The sequence below is a fragment of the Passer domesticus genome, chromosome 7 (assembly GCF_036417665.1).
Source record: "Passer domesticus isolate bPasDom1 chromosome 7, bPasDom1.hap1, whole genome shotgun sequence".
Lineage (NCBI taxonomy): Eukaryota > Metazoa > Chordata > Aves > Passeriformes > Passeridae > Passer > Passer domesticus.
The window spans coordinates 41,036,921-41,053,589 of NC_087480.1; the positions used below are offsets into that span (position 1 = coordinate 41,036,921).

A 16,669-nucleotide genomic window follows, 5' to 3' on the forward strand; every position below is an offset into this window, starting at 1 on the left:
CACTCACTGCTGCCTTTGAAGAGAATTTCTTTCCCTCCCCCTTCCTGTGATAGCTTTAAACAGGCACCCTTTTCTTATTTGATGAATCTGGACTGTGTGTAGTGGTCTACATTGTTGTCTTAGTAGTATGATCTATTTCCCACGTGATTCTGCAGGCAAGGTTCTAAGGCAAATAACTGTGAAGCTGTGCTCTGAAAACATATGGTGTGTGTGGAAACCAGGGCTGTGTATGAGGCAAAATGTGAGAGGTGGGAAAGACAGTATTGTGGGATAGGATGGGGACAGGATGGAAAGGCAGAGCATAAATTTTTCTTATTCTGTCTTCAATCTCAGTGTTAGGATTTTTGGATAAATCGATTTCAGATTCAAAGAGAAGAATCTTCAGCATCTATCCTGTCGAGTCTTTATTTGGTTGTCATATGTACTGTGGGTACATTGGTTGTTTTTGAACATCTCCTTTGTGTTTGTATTCTTTTTCAGGAACAGAGACTTGATACTTTGAGACAAGCTATATAAATGTCAGCATAGTTGAATTTTCATAGGAAGAACATAGGTATAAAAATGGAGAGCAAAAACATTCTATATTTTTAGAAGTTAAGTCCTACTGTAGTCAGCCATAGGACACAAGACTGTAGCTCTTTTTCTGCAGAAAATGGACTTATTTGCTTTTAAGTTGCCTTATTTGCTTTTAAGTTGCCTAGTAATCTTCTTGATATAAAAACTCCCAAACTGCTTCAGAACTCCCTTTTGGGATTTCTGGAGTACTTCAGTGCCATTTGCATGTTGTCTGCTGTGTTCTTCACAGTGAATATGTGAAATAGATACATTTAGAAAAACATGCTTGTGGGCTTTCAAAACATTTAGTTTAATTTTTGCTCCTTATTTTAAAAATAATTGTCTAGAATTTTCTATAAAAGGTGCTGTGAGTGTAGGTTTGCTTAAGAGATCCTCCATGTGTCCATGTCACTGCCAGCACAGAGTGTGATAGCAATTGGCTTTGATATCCCATCCCCCCTCTTCATTCTGTGTTGCCATAGGAATGGTCTGCGAGAATTACCAAATTCAAATAATTATGGTCCTGCTGCACAAAGTTTCTTTTGATCAAGAGCAAGTCATTTGAACCCTGATGTTTAGTGGGTAATACTTACAGCCTCATAAAAGTGTAGTGATGGCTGATATCTCATAGTGCTTTGAACATGTGAAGTGCTATATAAACAATATAGGGCTATTGCACACAACTCAAGCTATTAGCACGTGAGGCACAGTGCCCCAGGCCCTTGGAGGGGAAGTCACGTCTTCACTGGAAAAGAGGCACCTTTTTGAGTTTTGTCTGCTTCCAGATTAGGTATCAGGAGCTCTCGAGGTAGCATAGAGATATGAAAGGCTTGTTTTTTCAAATACTGTGCCTACTACACTGCACTGGATTCTAACAACTAGAACTGTGGTTCTAAAAATGTGTGGATGGTAAATCATTGCCTGGTTGCATTATTTCGTTTTCTATAATTGTATTTTGGCATTTCTGCATTTTTTTTTCCTTTGGGAAATTTCTGTATGTTAATCTATCTCTTAGTTACATCCTCAGTATTCTTAATGTGTAATTTGAAACAGATGAGAAATTATGCTTCATCTTTGTTCCCATACATATCACCTTACTTTACAGAATTTAGACCACAAATGCAATTTGAGAATGTGTAGAACACTCCATGAGTGTTGGCATGTACATGTTGGTGAGGTCTTGTTCTTAAGGTAGCAATTCAAGTTAAGAAAATAGGCCAGGGTTATTTGCTACACAGCTGATGTTAGGGCCTGTTAGAGCTGAAGGTACTGCTCAGATGGGAACAGTTTTCCTAGGATTGACAGAATTGCCTGATTTGCTTTGTTTTGACTCTTCCACATTTTGCACACTCTGATAAACAAGGGTTTCTGCTTAGGACCCACAAGAGACACCTATCCTTGCAATCACTACAACACAAAGTCTGGGGCAGTAGAAAGGCTCATGACTATCTTCAGGGAGAAGAGGAAATTCCTTGAAGTCTTTTTATGCCAGTCATTGCTCCAGTTTAAAACCAAAGCAATTCTTGGTCCAGAGTTGGCAAAACATTCTTTTTGCTTTTTGATCGTGTAACTTCTTTTCACCAGTAGAGACTATGCTAAAGGATTGCATTTTTCTGCTTGCTTGTTGTGTGGCTTTTTTAATGTCTCAGGCTAAGCTCTTAGGCATGTTAAATGATGTAAACAAGTTTTGGATTTTTGTTACTGTTATCTAGGAGCAGCCATTCAAAACAAATATGCTATTGACTCAACTCTAAAAAGCTCTGAACACAGAATAAGCTCAGACTTTGAAGGACTGGGCACACAGTTTAAATATTTAGCATAGCAAAACCCATTGCAGTACAATTACTTGTACAGGATCCAATGATTTACAGCACAAATGTGAAGCATAATCCCATGTATTCAGGGAGCAAATGCCTAGTTAGTTTACTGTTTTCTGGTGGCTCTTTTTTATCAAAACCGACACACACAACATAAAATATCTTTTACAGCTCTGGGAGAGGCTTTTTAAAGTAATACATATTCTTCTAAAGAAATAAATAGATACAAATTACCAGAACTGTTCTAAAGGCCTTATCTTTATTATTGAAAAATGGTATAGCCTTTAATGGTTTGTAATCTGCCTGTGTTTTTGTGGCTTTCTCAACATCCTCCTCCTTGTTCTTGTTGAGTTCAGCTACCCTTTGAAAAGCTTTTTGCTCCAGTGACCACTTTAAACTTTCTATTGACAAAATAAAGCTGGACTCCTAATTTATTTTCCCAACAGAAGGTGTGAGTTGAAAGTGGTCATTGGCCCAAAAACCTATCGTGAAGACAAAGTTGATTTTAGTGGGAAGGGGGACTGATGTCTGGTTTCCTTTTCTCTGTCCTTCCCAGAGTCCCAAGTAAACTGCGGTTCCTACATCTTTCCCTGAAGTCTCTCTTTTTCAACCTCACAGCAGCAAGGTTTCCCTTTTTTGCAGCCTTTTTCTGCAGCAAGGAAAGGTAGGCCAGGAAATTGTATTTGAGTCCTCAGCTCAAACTGGTTTGTGAATCCAAATTCTGTCTTTTAAGACTGTGAGAAGACTGACTGGGAGATGGGCAATGAAGTAAATGGCTGAATGGGATGAGAGAAAGCATGTACAGTTAAATAAGTTAATAAATTAAACAATTCTTTTTGCTTTCTGTGCACTTATGTGTAGCTGAAGAATACATGCAAGCACACATGCAGGCAGATTAATGAGAAAAAAAGAAAGGGAAATATCTCTTTGTTTTGAAGATTTAAACAGATTGGTACATCTGTAGCAACCAGAAGCTTCAAACATTATCAAAATGTGCTTTTCAACCACAGGGTCTTGCTTTTCTGCAGTACCCAACACATTTAAATACAAACTCTGAAATCAATTGGTAGGTTTAAGAGTAAGCGGGTGGCATTTTACACTGTCAGACTTTTACAGAAAAAGTCTCAAGAGATCCCCTTTCACCATTGTGGTAACCACTCCTAATCACAAATCATAATCTGAACCATCATAGGTGATACTGGCTCTTCTGAGGAGTTTTGTTTCTGCATCAATACCTCCCTGGATTTATAAACCATTCTTGTGTCAGTGCTTGCCTCTTTTCCTGCTGAAGGTAATCAGGTAGCTTGAGGCTCACAGATTATATTTTCTGTGCTGTTCAATGGTGTTCTATCTGTATTTTTATTTAGAAATATCTGGATGAAATTCCATTTGGAGGGAATTTCCATCTCTTAAGCCCTATACTCAAAACCTAAAGCAGAGACATTGTGCTGGCTCTTAGCAGATAGGGTGAATTTCATTCTTACTGAATATGACCCAGGTGCTAAAAAGCTATAGCTGAAAGTGCTGGGTTAAAAGCACAAGTCAGCTAGGTGCATAAATATTACATGGCTGTATCTTTAATGGGTTCCTGTCATAGACTTGCTTTTGTTTAAAGATTTCCATAACCCTGCTGATTTATTGCATCTTTTCTAGAAGTATGCTGTTAGCAGGAAACTCAGTTGAAGCACTTTCAATCATGTTGGAGGATCATTATACTTTCACTTGAATAACTAATTAGTTGCAAGAAATTAACCACTGCTGTTTAGCACAAAAACACTTGCAAGAAGGGCTTTCATTTTTGTTGTGGAAAATGACCTCAGGCACTTGAGGAGGTGGGGCAGAAAGGAGAAATAATGATCCTGCTGTCCTTTAATATAACTTTTGTTTTCAATTCCACCCAATAACTAGCAGGCAGCATAGCTGTCTGAATAAGGCACTCCACTTGGACTTTGGATAAATGTGTTCTGATCTTTCTGATCCCATGGATCTGACAGCTGACTTCAACCTATTGCTTGAGACTGGTATAAGGTTCCAAAAGCTGTCACTGAAGGCTTGGGAGATGGAGTACAGGACTGAGGAAGAAATAAATTAGTTAATGGGATGGAAGTAAGAACAGAATATGAGCAAAGAAAGATACAACCAGTCTCATGTCTCTGAAACTTAATTTTCTGGTTGTGAAATGTAGATTTTTTTTTTTTCTTGGCACATGAGGGTCCCTGTCTTGAGCTCAGTATTATTGTCACGTGGTGTTCACAGCACTATGAATCTCATGTCAAACACAATGAGGTGAGGAAGGAGAACAAACAGCTCAAATACTTAGTGATTCACCATACTTCTGCAGTAAAAACTGGACGAATTGGAAGACAAATGATTTCTGAGATCTAGATTCTTCTGTAATGTAAAAATGATTTAACAAATCAATAAAAGCAGCAGATCCTACACACTTCTTTGTCGACAACTGAAATTTTGCCTGCTATTGGATAAATATATATATAATTGATCTTAATCTATAAAATAAAAGCATGATAGGATGCACATAAAAATCAGTTGCCTTCTTTCAGTTTTCTCCTCAGTCTATGAGGAGAATTCTACAGATATTTGATAAAAACAAGGCCTGGACAAGGGAGAAAGGCGAAGTTTATTGGTATTTTTTGCTCTCTTCTTCCTTTTCTCTAAGCATACTTGCAAGATTAGAAAGTTGTCTTTGATATGTGTATCTGAGATGTGATATGAAAATGCTGGGAATTATTCAGCGCCAAAAAGGAGTGGGCTGCTCATGACAAACTCCACCTGAATATAAAATATAATGGTTCCTATAATGCTTTTAGCACTTTAACTGTCTCCTCTGTTCTTTGCCTTCTTTTCCATCTTTAAGCAGCTATTCTGGGTACCTTAATTTCAGGATTAAAATCTCATTCAGCTCTTTATGATTATATTGGATTACCTGCATAATGTATCTTCTGAAAATATTTACCTAAATGTAGTACATTATGGTGGCTATGGGTTTTGGTTTTTTTCGTTTGTTTGTTTTGTTTTTGTTGTGTTTTGTTTGTTTTGGGATGGTTTTTTATTTGGGGTTAGTTTTTTTTTGGCTAAATATGCAACATTTTGGTACATGAGAATGCAGGAGCCAGAGGTGTGCATATCAGGAAATCTAACTTTTTGCTTTCTAGAGAATTCCCTACTAGACTTTTTAAAACAATACATTACCCTGAAATGGCATGGAGAGAATTTCAAAAGGACCAAGGGATTAAAAAAATTATCCTTCCTTGACACTCAGGGGAATTGCTTCTGAAAATCCCAGTGCTTTTCTTTTGTGCATCAATGAAGATTGAAATCTGAGTGTAAGAATATCACAGAAATCTGTTAAATTCCTTGCAGTTTGCCTCTCAGGTGAGCAGAGTGCAATAGCCCAATAGCCCAAGATGCTTTAGTTCTAGACATGGTGAGCGTGTGGTGCTAACACCAAAGCTGTGGGTTCAGTCCCCTGTGGGTTGTTCACTCAAATGGGACTTGATGATCCTTGTGGATCCCTTCCAACCCAGAATATTCTGAGATGTAAAAACTCATTCTTTGTAGTAATCACAGTTGAATAACATAGAACTTAATATAAACCCATTAAGAGACATCCAAGTGAGATGTTAATGACAGATGTCTCAATTTCCCTTTCCCCTCTGTGAGCATGTTCTCTGCTTTGCTCTCATTATCTCATTTTGCTTTGCTTGCTCTTTCATTGTGATCTGTAACTGTTCAGTGAATATAAAGTGTCTTCAAATAATGGGTGCTGACTTTGAGGGTGGTTTCAAATTTTGGTTTAGACTTCTGCCTGTGGTTCTGAATTGGGTCTGTTTGAGTTTCTAGATCTAAATCTTGAAATTCCTTTCCACTTGGATGCTCGTATTCATGCCACACCAAATACTGGTTTATTAATCTTCAGTAATCCTATGTCCCTTTGTCATGAAAAATATATGGTCCTTAGTCTTGTATAACCAAAAGTATTGGAAAATATGGAGTCTAAAGAACCAGCATACCTAGGGTGAAGAGCACATAAGACTTCTTTAAATAAAAAACCTTTGAAATACATTAAAACACATAGACAGCTATGCCTCTCTTCCATTTACACTTCAGTTATTCAATGATATCACAGAACCAGAGGTGATCATGAATGAATCAACAGCAGAATAGCCCTAGACCTCTTTACTGAGAAACTGCCTTAACTGAATACGTCATGACCCTGAGAGAAATATTACTTTAAGTGGATTATAGGAAAAAGCATGTAACTATGTTCCATTTTTTCCATCTAGGAGACTCGTATGTATTACTTGTGTGTAAATGTAGCTAATTTTCTATTTTCAGTAGCTGTGGTCACATGCAGTTGAAGAGACAAAGTGAGAAGGTGGGTTGGGCTTGTAATGAGTTTGAGAATCCTTGCTTTTCTTGGGCCTATGCCGAGTAAACCAAATGTGTAGGGATTAGCTCCTAAAGCACATTGCAGGTGATTTCAGGCAAATGGAAAGTTACACTGTGGGAATTGGAGAAAAGTTCTGAATTGGAAAGACTCTGCTTGCTGATCTGGTATAGTCCAGAAAGATTTTTTTTTTTTCTTTTGCCTCCCTTTTCTCTGCCATTTTCTCCTCTGCTGAGGATATAAACCAATCTTATTTGTCTTCCTTTGTAGTTTACCAATATGTGGGTCTGTAAACATGTCCTCATGCTGACAAGTAAATGTTTTTCTGCAAAATTTTACAGAGCACAAGCATCCAAAGGCTGTATAGCTCATCATTTAACAAATTTTGACGTTCAGCACAAAACACGTCAAACTGCTGTTCTCAAATGGTCAGCAATTCTCTGTACAGAGCTGGTGGTGGGGGATTGAAGTTTTCAGTGTTCAAAACCCCTTAAGTGCAGAGAATGACTATAAATCCACTGTCTTATAGTTGCAAATAATGGTTGGAATTTTGCAGTTCCTGAGTGGAATTAGGAATAGTTCCATTGGTCAAAACAAATCTGTTCCTTTCAGATTATACCATATTTCATGAAAATGAACAATTAAGTCTTGCTTGCATTATAGCTTCTTTTTGTCTAGTACTTTCAAATATGTTATAGATATTTGGCAGAGTTGCATAGTCAGAAGCTGAATGATAAACAGAGTCTGCATTCTCTTGGCTTTGGTATTCTGCCCAGGATTTTTACCTCACAATCTTTATTTGGAGAGAAAAAAATTAGTAGGTCTTAAACCCCAAAACTACTTTATTTCTTATTCTTTCTTGTGCTGTCTTGAACATTTGTACAGCACTAGTATCAATTATTCAATCAGTGTCTTTGAAAAGCACCTACCAGGCTGCCAGATTCCTGTTGCAGAGAAGCTAGATGGTGCCAGAAATCAGTCACTCTGCTAAATATTGCTGCTGGCTCCACTCCCTGTCTCTCAGAGTCGGTAGAAGTCTAATCTTCTGTTCTTCTGTGAAAAGATGGCAGGATGTAAAAATGCCATGTGAAGTTGCTGTTATGTAACAAATGTTTTGCTATCCTGCATGGTTAAGGAGTTAAACTGGTCTCTAGTTTTAAAGTGTGGGTATCTTCTGTTACATGGAATGCTTCTATGTTCAGCTGATGTGGTATTTGTCATTTAGTTCTTCACTTGCCAGACCTTTGGATCTGTGAATTTAGAAATTCCTCTGTTTTAAAGAACTGGCTTGCTTGCAATCAAGTCTAAGAAAGGCAGATATCACACTGCCTTGCACATGCACAGAACACCACCCAGCTGAGTTCCTATAGAGCAGTTCAGCTACTCCCAGCATTCACCACCCAGATGATGCTTGTGCACATTTGCCATGCTGAAAATTAAAATGGTGTAATATTAAAATTAAACTCGGAAAAACTAATGCTGATGCTAAATGTGCAAAGAAATTTGTTCATAATTGCGAATGTATCTTCATGGCATTTCCAGGTTTTACAGAATGTAGGGACCATTCTGAAATGCTAAGAGCCATTTGTTTGTATAAGAAGAAATAGAATTAATTTTTCAATCACACTTAGGATATGCAGATAGTTTTTAGTAGGCATTTAAAACAAGCATAACAAAATTAGCCTATGTAAGACTGATCAAGCTCCTGTATTTCTGTTAAATGTGTTCCATAGCTGGGATAAGGTGCTTAATTAGCATGCAGTACCAAATTAAAAATCTGAATACTTAAAACAGCCCATTCAGTGCTTGTTTCACTATGGAGGAGCCCAAACCCACTGCCAGACAATTTCTGTGTTGCTTGGGCCAGGCTGGAGCTGAGTCCCCCCTCTGCAGAAGTGCCCCACTGGCCTCACTTCAGCGTGTCTTGCACAGCAGGCTGACAGTGTGTCAGCTTTCCCTTGGCTTTCTGCTCCTCTGACAGGCATCAGAGCAAATCCTAAACATGAGGGAAAATGGTGTCTCGATTACCAGGTGCATTCTCTATTGCCAAATCAATGTTTAAATTGCTCTTTGCTTCTGGAGGAAACATTTGGGAGCATCCCTGAATCACAATATCTTGTTGTAGCTGGGGGTGGGTTTAGGTTTGAAATCCCAGGTCTGTGCCCAGGGTGGGTATGTAGATTCTTCAGAGAGAGGTAGTACAAGTGCCTGATCTTTTGTCAGTTGGCAGAGAAGTGTTTTCAGGGCCAAATTCCAGGAGAGAGTTTCTGGCCATATTGTTATAAGACTAGCAAAAGTTTAAAGGATGCAGTTCTAGGCCTGTGGCTCTCATTATTCCCCCAAATAGTTCAGTAGGACTATCTTCAACCTTCTTGCTTCTGAGAGTATCTGTCTGTGTGCAGTTCTTTAGGCAGCTCCGTGTATTGCCTAGATATAAATCTCTGTGGATATTTTGGGTATCAATGCTTGGAAGATAACTGCCCTGTTTAGCTGATCTGTGAGTTCAGACCTTTGGTTGCTCTAACCTATTTCCAGGACTCTTCCCCTTTGCCTTCTAATTTGGAAATGGCTGCAGTGATTGTGAGTTGGCTCCTCTTGTCCTTAACTAGGAAGTTAATGTGTTCTTTGCTGGGTGTTGTGCTTTCTTCATAGGTCTAAGTTGATATTGCTCCTTCTGCTGAAGTGACAGCTCCTGGGTGACGTGTGGCACTGCACAGCCAAGAAATCTGCATGCAGGATGTGTTTTCTCCAGCGCCACAGTTAACCACGAAGAGGTTTAGCAGGTAAACCAGAGCCTCAAAGTCTGTTTCCATTATCAAAATGCTTAGTTTCAACTGCTAATTCTGAAATATAAAGGCACGAGCCCAGTGTTTATACATATGACTTTGATAGCTGAAAATGTTAGCATATGAATTTGAAAGTCTGAAAAGAATTTTTATAATGCAAATTAACTTTTTGCTACATCTTACACTGAAAGGTAAACCTGAGAATATAAAAGAAAATAATATTTATATGTCGCAAACTGTAGGGTTTATTAATCTGTCAACAAGACAGACAAAAACAGAAGGCTTCTGGTATCTTACATGTTCTTTTTTGGAGATAAAATGTTGGAAAACAGCTCTGAGAGAAATTTCTTGTTTAAAGATTATCAATATGGAGAATTACTAGTGGAAGCAACCTATAACCTTTAAGGCAGTTTTTCCCTTTGATAACCTTTATTTTGGATGCTGTAATTTACCTTCAGTGTAAGAGAGTTTTAGCCTTTCCTATCTGCAAAGCTGAACCTTAAAAAGTGCAGTTTTCTTCTACTCTGTGTATGCTAACTTGAGTTGGCCTAATAATGGAGTACTTTCCTTTTCAGGTGGGGATTTCCTAAGGTATTTTCCTTTTAAATTGACTTTGAAAGAAGTGAACTGAGTTTTGAGCTTCCTTACTCATGTTTGACTGCTTTATTACTGAAACTTTGTGCTGATTTTTGTTTATTGTTCAGAAGATCAGGTAATTGAAATTAATTTAGTTACTCTTCTCTAGAAGCCTTTTGGGCATACTTGAAAAAACTACATGTATAAATGTGCTTTAGTATGAATCTTGCTGACTTTCATTTGATTTTTCATTTGTTACTTTGAGAGAAGGAGAACAAAGGTTGCTTATGTAAAATGAGAGCACAGAAACATAGCAAACATGCCTATTCTTGTGAGAGGTGTGGTGTGTAATAGCTTATGATGAGGTGCATTTGAAGAGTTATTATGATTAAAAAGATGCTGCCTAATACACAGGTCTGGTAGAACTACTGCTTTTACTCCTTCTGATTGTATTTTTCCCCTTTACTTTCCTGCTTCCCCTACCACTGCAGCACTACCACATTCTGCTTTTTCCCTTCATGAGGGAGGGAGTTCATAGGGGAAAACTAGCTGCCAACAGAAGCGTGCTTCCAGCTGGACTCTAAAGATAAAACTCAAAAATATGTTGCAGAAATGCACTGGAAAAAGGGAAATAATAGCCTTGGGAGCTCTCTCTGTTGTGAACTGTGGCAGCTGGGCAATTGCATTGCAAGGGGTTATGTGTCTGTGGCTTATGACTAGTTGGTAATTATAAACTGAAGATAATTCAGTGCACTATTTATATAATTCCTTGTTAGAATTTTCATGGATGTTCACTTGTGATTCTGTTTAAGTTTGGCATTTTCATAATATTGTATTTACATAGTTTCCTGCTTTTCTTATGTTTGGGAAAATTATGATCAGAAAGCTTTTCCTATATTAGGTAGTTTTTTCAGGACCAGAATGCAAGCCTTGATGTTTCTGTGGATTTAGAAAGTCTTTTTTCTTTTGGAGTTGGTTTTGGTTTCTTTGCTCTTCAGGTATTCTCTCCATATTTCTTCAACATAGGCAGTTAATAATGAAAACTGATAATGTTTCATCTGCCAGGTACGTGATAGAAAATGTTTGTCCAAACCTGCAGCTTAAAAGGAGGTGTCTGGATGAACTCAGCAAAACAGGTCCCAGATTATGTGAATTCATGTTCACCCCCGAGGATATCTAATAATCTGATTTAAAAAGTAATTAATTATTGAACTGATATGCAAACTCTTTCTACTGTGGTAGCTTAAATTTTACTCAAATTTATTTGATTTTCATATCATTAAATCTATATCACTATTTAAAAATCATAGATATGGTAGGCCTGCAGCAAGTTTCACTACAACCCTATGCATTTGAGTGACGGTGAGTAATGAAAAGTGTGGATAGGAGGAATAGTTTCTACCCCTTTGTGTCCCCTTCAGTCCCATCACACGTCCATGAACATAGTTGGTTGCTACTTGACTGTGCTAGGAAATGATTGAAGATGTGCAGTTGGATTTTTTTCTTCCCAAATAAGTATTCCAGACAGTCGGGCTATCATTGTATGCAAGTTGGAATTAGAAGATGTAGTTAAAAGAGTTTATCTGGAGAAACCAGGGAAATGGCTGAAAATTTGTAAGTCATTAAATATTTTATCAGGAAATCCAAAATTTGGTCACCAAGAACATGACTGAGTGCAAACAGGTCTGAATAAAAGAGGGTCTTTGAGACACAATATAATAGATTGGAAAAGGATTTTTACAGTGTCAAATATTTTTGTTTGTTTGCTGGACTTCACAGAGCAAAAACTTCCTATGTAGTTGAGAGGAGAACCAAAATATTTTTGTATTGATTTTTTCTAAAGGTTTATTTGTATCAGCACTCCACCAATAATATCTGCTAGAAAATATACTGATCTAAACATTTAATTTTGTGTTTTTGTATACAAATATTGAAGAACGCATGTATTAGAAAAGTAGTACACCCATTTCTTTGTGATTCATCCTAAATTGTATACTAAAATGGTATTTTCCTTCAATTTAAAAGAAAAAAGATATGAGAACATATAACATGGTGTAAAATGGAATGCATTCTATCATTAACATCCCTGAAAAGCTTGGAAATATGCAGTCTAACATGGGACTTGTGATTTGTAAGAGGGAATGCAGAGGGTACTGATCATTCTCACTTGGTTTGTGTTCAAATGTGTTCAAGCCCTTCCTATTCTGTCAGTGACTTTCCTGTTGCTTCATCAATAGGACAAATCAGTAAGTTTAAAAATGGACCTGATATCCCAATTTGGAGCATGGGGTAGAGTAAAAGGTGTTCTACTTTTTCCCAAGTAAGGTCTTTCATTCTATACCTGAAACACAGATTACAGCCAGCTGATTTTGAGTAGGAATGAAATGTGTGCCAGGCAATACCATATCTTTTGAAAAGATGTCTGCAGAAAATATCTGGTATTTTAACCCTTATTTGAAGGTCAGAGATAAAGTTTACTGAATCAACTAAAGGAGGCAAACTATAGAGAAGATCTCCAGTTTTTGAGAATTCAAACTGAGTATCTTTTAATAGATTCTTTTGGGGGGATTGTCACATTCAAAAACTTATATAGAGTGAGTTGTTCCAGGGCTAGCTCTGGGCTAAACAGTGTCTTCAAAGTAGGTTTTGAAAAGGGCCTGATGTTACTTTACTTTCCTCTTAGTGAAGCTAAATGGAAATTTCTGTGCTGAGTTTAGGAAAGGATGATTACTTCTGTGCAAGCAGGATTTTCTGTTTGAATTGTCAGAACAAACTATCAGTACTTGGAATTAATCTAGTCCAGGCTGACTACACCAACTCCTTAAGAGCCTTAGAAGCAGTTGTAGTGAATGGCATTAATTGATAAAAACATTAAATATTAGTGGGGCATTGATAAATGTGGTCAGATTAAAACAATTCAAAAACTGAAAGTATCTGCAAAGGATCATCCATATCAAGATTCAGTGATCATACCAAGTCACCTAATACACCAGTATCTAATGGTCTAGTCTAAACTGAGTGCCTTTAGCAGCAGTTACCATGGGTAGTATCTGACATAGCACAGCTGTTTTCACAAAGGAGAATACATGTCACAAAGAATAGTTAAATGTTACAGCTAAAATGTGTATTTTTTCCAGTTCAGTCATTGGCTAATATAAGGTCCTATGTACATTTTTCATCACATAAATATATAACATTTTGCCTTGTGTTATTACTGACATGTGAGGTGAAGCTGGTATCTTCCATCTTGCTGATACTTCAGATTTGGACAAGTCACCCAGCCCAGGGTAAGGCCAGGTTTTCCTCAGGTGTGAGCAGCACACTGGACTAGTTAAGGGACTGAGGTCCCTTCCAACCCCACTTATGTCCAGAGTGTCTCTGTACCTGAATGATACTGAGCTTTCTGTTCTAAAGGTCAGGAATAGTGATATCCTTTTGACTGCTGACACTTGAAAAAACCCTCAAACATCCCCCAAATTAGTATCTTACTATGTATGCATGACTTTGACCAATACCTATAGCGGGGCGGCCTTTTGCTGTGGTTTGACTGTGAGAAAGGGTGAGTGAAAACCTGGGTGGAGTTTTGTCATGTTTCCATGGTCCTCTGTCCAATGCCAAATCATGGTAACTTGGGATGATATTGAAAATGGAGGAGGAGAAAAATCACATCAAACTGGTGGGAAGGGAAACAAAGAAGTAAAGAAGTAAAGAAGCCACAGCACAAAGATGCTGAAAGTTTTTTCATTTAGAAAAAAGTAAAATGATTTCAAGATTTTGAAAGAAAATTGTAGGCCAGTTTGTCTTCCCCTGCTCAGCAGAAATAATTGTAAAAGTTTAGTTGAACTGTTGAATACATTCAGTTGCCCTAAATGTTCTTAGTAAGTTTAGAACATGCATAAAAGTTTTCATGAATTCCTGATATTTAGCTTTTCTGAATTGAGACTACGCTTTAATAAGCAAAAATCAGTGCTGTTTTGTATATGGTATTAAAAATAAGCTGATACAGAATAAAATTAGCTGACTAACTTAATGTTGTGCATTTTTTTACTTAAAGTGAATACTTTGAGAATCTGAGTGCTTGAAATTATGAATTGCACGTGCAGAAAGTAGGAAATCATGGAATCTTGGAGATTAAGTATTTATATATGGAACAATCTTAACTGGAATTGTCCAGCAGACCAGTTTATAGAAGCAGATGTTCCCCCACACACCCTCAGGAGTTTTATGACCTTGAAATAGCTTGCTTGAGGCTTTTGAGATTGAAAAAAATTAAAATGCTGGCTAAAATTCTGAATTTGGTACCTAGCTTTTTAGTAATTTGCTATGACCAATTTAGCTTTTTATTAGTATAATTTAGAAATGTTTCATATTTAGTCATGCAAATGTTTAGAAATGTCAATATATTTTCTTTTATGGTTCTGTCAAAGAATAAGTTATTACTTAATCAGTATTTGTCATTGTGAATAACTGTATGTAAAGGTCAATACGTACTGTATTATGCTTCTGGGAAAGAGTATTTCAGTAAATATTAAATACTTCACTGAAAGTAAATACAGAAGATCCCTAATACTCAAAATAACTCAAGAGAAATGAGAAATCCCACCTGATGTAATTTAGAAATTAGTTTGCTGTGAAGCATATTATTTCTGACTCCCTGGCCATAGCCTGTATTTTCATTTTAAGTTCTCCATGATTTTTTTTTAAATTTGCCTCTGTACTATTCGTATGTCTAAAAATTTCATTGCTGTAAACAGGAGACTTGGATATGTGATGAATGAAGTGTTGCAGCTGCCTGAGTAAGAAATTTTTGTGGAGCTAAAGATAGACTTGTCTCTTGTATCTATTCTTTGGCAGAGAAAAAGGGTGATTGAAGAGAAGTAGAGTATATGAAAGCACAGCTAAAACGCAGACACACTGACATTATAATGCAGTGTCTCATCGGTGATGTGGTGTTTTGACTACATGGCTACAGCAGGTCTATAATTTAAATGCCATTAATGGCACAGAAAACAATAGTGTGGAGACAGGAATACTGTAAAATCTCTGGGTCTGTACTTATAATGCAGATGAAATAACCCCTTGAACTTGTAATGCCAAGTGTTGTCCAAAGTTACCATTCTTCCATGAGGAAAGCAGTTTGTTTTTGTGGCGTTTTATGTCTTCTTCTCCTAGCACAGACATTTTCTGTTTAGATTGCTTGGCTTGTGTCCCTACAAAAATCACAGGCCAAGGGGGGCTGATTCTATTTTGCCTCACTCATGTCCTGTTCACACATTCAGTACAGAATTCACTATTGTCAGTAGTAATGACTGTGTTTTCTTTGTGCTTGTTGTCTTTTGAATATGCTTCTTTATACTTTTCCTAAAGTCACACACAGCACTAGTTTCACCAGAAGCTCTTGGTGTTCAGCTGTAACAGAGTTACACATAGTCCTGTGACTGAACCCCAGCTATAATATCTCATTTGTTTCCACTTGGCTGTTGTAATGTTTTCTACCACTTAAACTTCTTGTCCTTTCCCTTGCTCTCTTTCTTCCTTTTTCTTTCTTGCCCCCATTTAAAATTGTATCTGACTTAGTTTTAATTATTGAGCTTAACTGTGTGTAAGTACATGTTTCTGTACCCTCACAGATGTCAAACATTTTATGCACCTTAGTGTAATGTTTGCTCTAATTATTTGCCAAATTGGAGCGAGTCTTTCCAGAAACAGTTCCTGATCTTTGAAAACCTTGCAAAATGTATAAAACATGTTAATTGTGAAGCTTTTTTCAGAGCATATTTCAAAGGAGGAGAAGAAATGCTGTGTAAGTAAGACTTGTTTAAAGTGCTCCACCACTTCTAGCAGGAGACTGTTACAATAGTTGCATTATTTCTTTATCCTGAGCGAATGCCTTTGTAAATCTCACTCAGGCTTTTTTTTCCCCCCTTTAAACTGGTTCACTGTGTGTGTAGGTCTGGTACTATACCATGCAAATACTTAGCTGTTTCCAATTTTGGCTAAGTGGATGAACTCTTGTCAAAATATTCATGCAGTGTTAACAAAACTTAGAGCCAACTTAATATTTCATGAGCTATAACAAATATTAAAAGTTGCTAAAGGCACAGGTATGGAGTTTCAGCAAAGTTGTTTCTCTTTATAGTACAAGTCTCAAATTTGAATTGTGGTAAATGTGGGTAGTTAGGTATGCCTTTCTTTTCTCACTTAAAAACAAATCCTACCTAATATTCAAAGCATATGGAGTAGACATGGATCTACTTAATACTGAAGGTAAATAGAATTGAAAAAGAATAATTAATTTATTCTTATTAATTTTGTATTAACTTAGAAACTTTGCGTCTTAGCAGAAGTAATTTATTGGGCATTTTCTTTATCTAGTGTGTCTCAAGTGTATAGAAAGAGGGTCTTTCAAGTCTGTGATCATCAAAATGGCTTTCTACTAAACCTGTGCATTCAGAGAAATCAGGTTTTTCCAAAATATTGATGCCAGTATGTGCAAAGAAGGAATCTTAGGAATGTTTTGATCTTGG

The 16,669-nt window shown here is 37.1% G+C and overlaps 1 protein-coding gene across 37 annotated transcripts in view; it reads right to left on the bottom strand.

The window, feature by feature from the left end:
- Window positions 1-16,669, bottom strand: part of LOC135304962 (uncharacterized) — a 72,979-nt gene that overhangs the window by 17,476 nt on the left and 38,834 nt on the right. For 17 of the 37 annotated variants that reach the window (XR_010366229.1, XR_010366227.1, XR_010366224.1 and 14 more), the window contains one exon: window positions 7,710-7,833. The exons of 19 other annotated variants lie outside the window; for them this stretch is intronic. The gene's annotated coding sequence lies outside the window, so the exon portion shown is untranslated. The remainder of the gene's footprint in view (window positions 1-7,709; window positions 7,834-16,669) is intronic. One more of the 37 variants, XR_010366221.1, reaches the window with a different exon arrangement.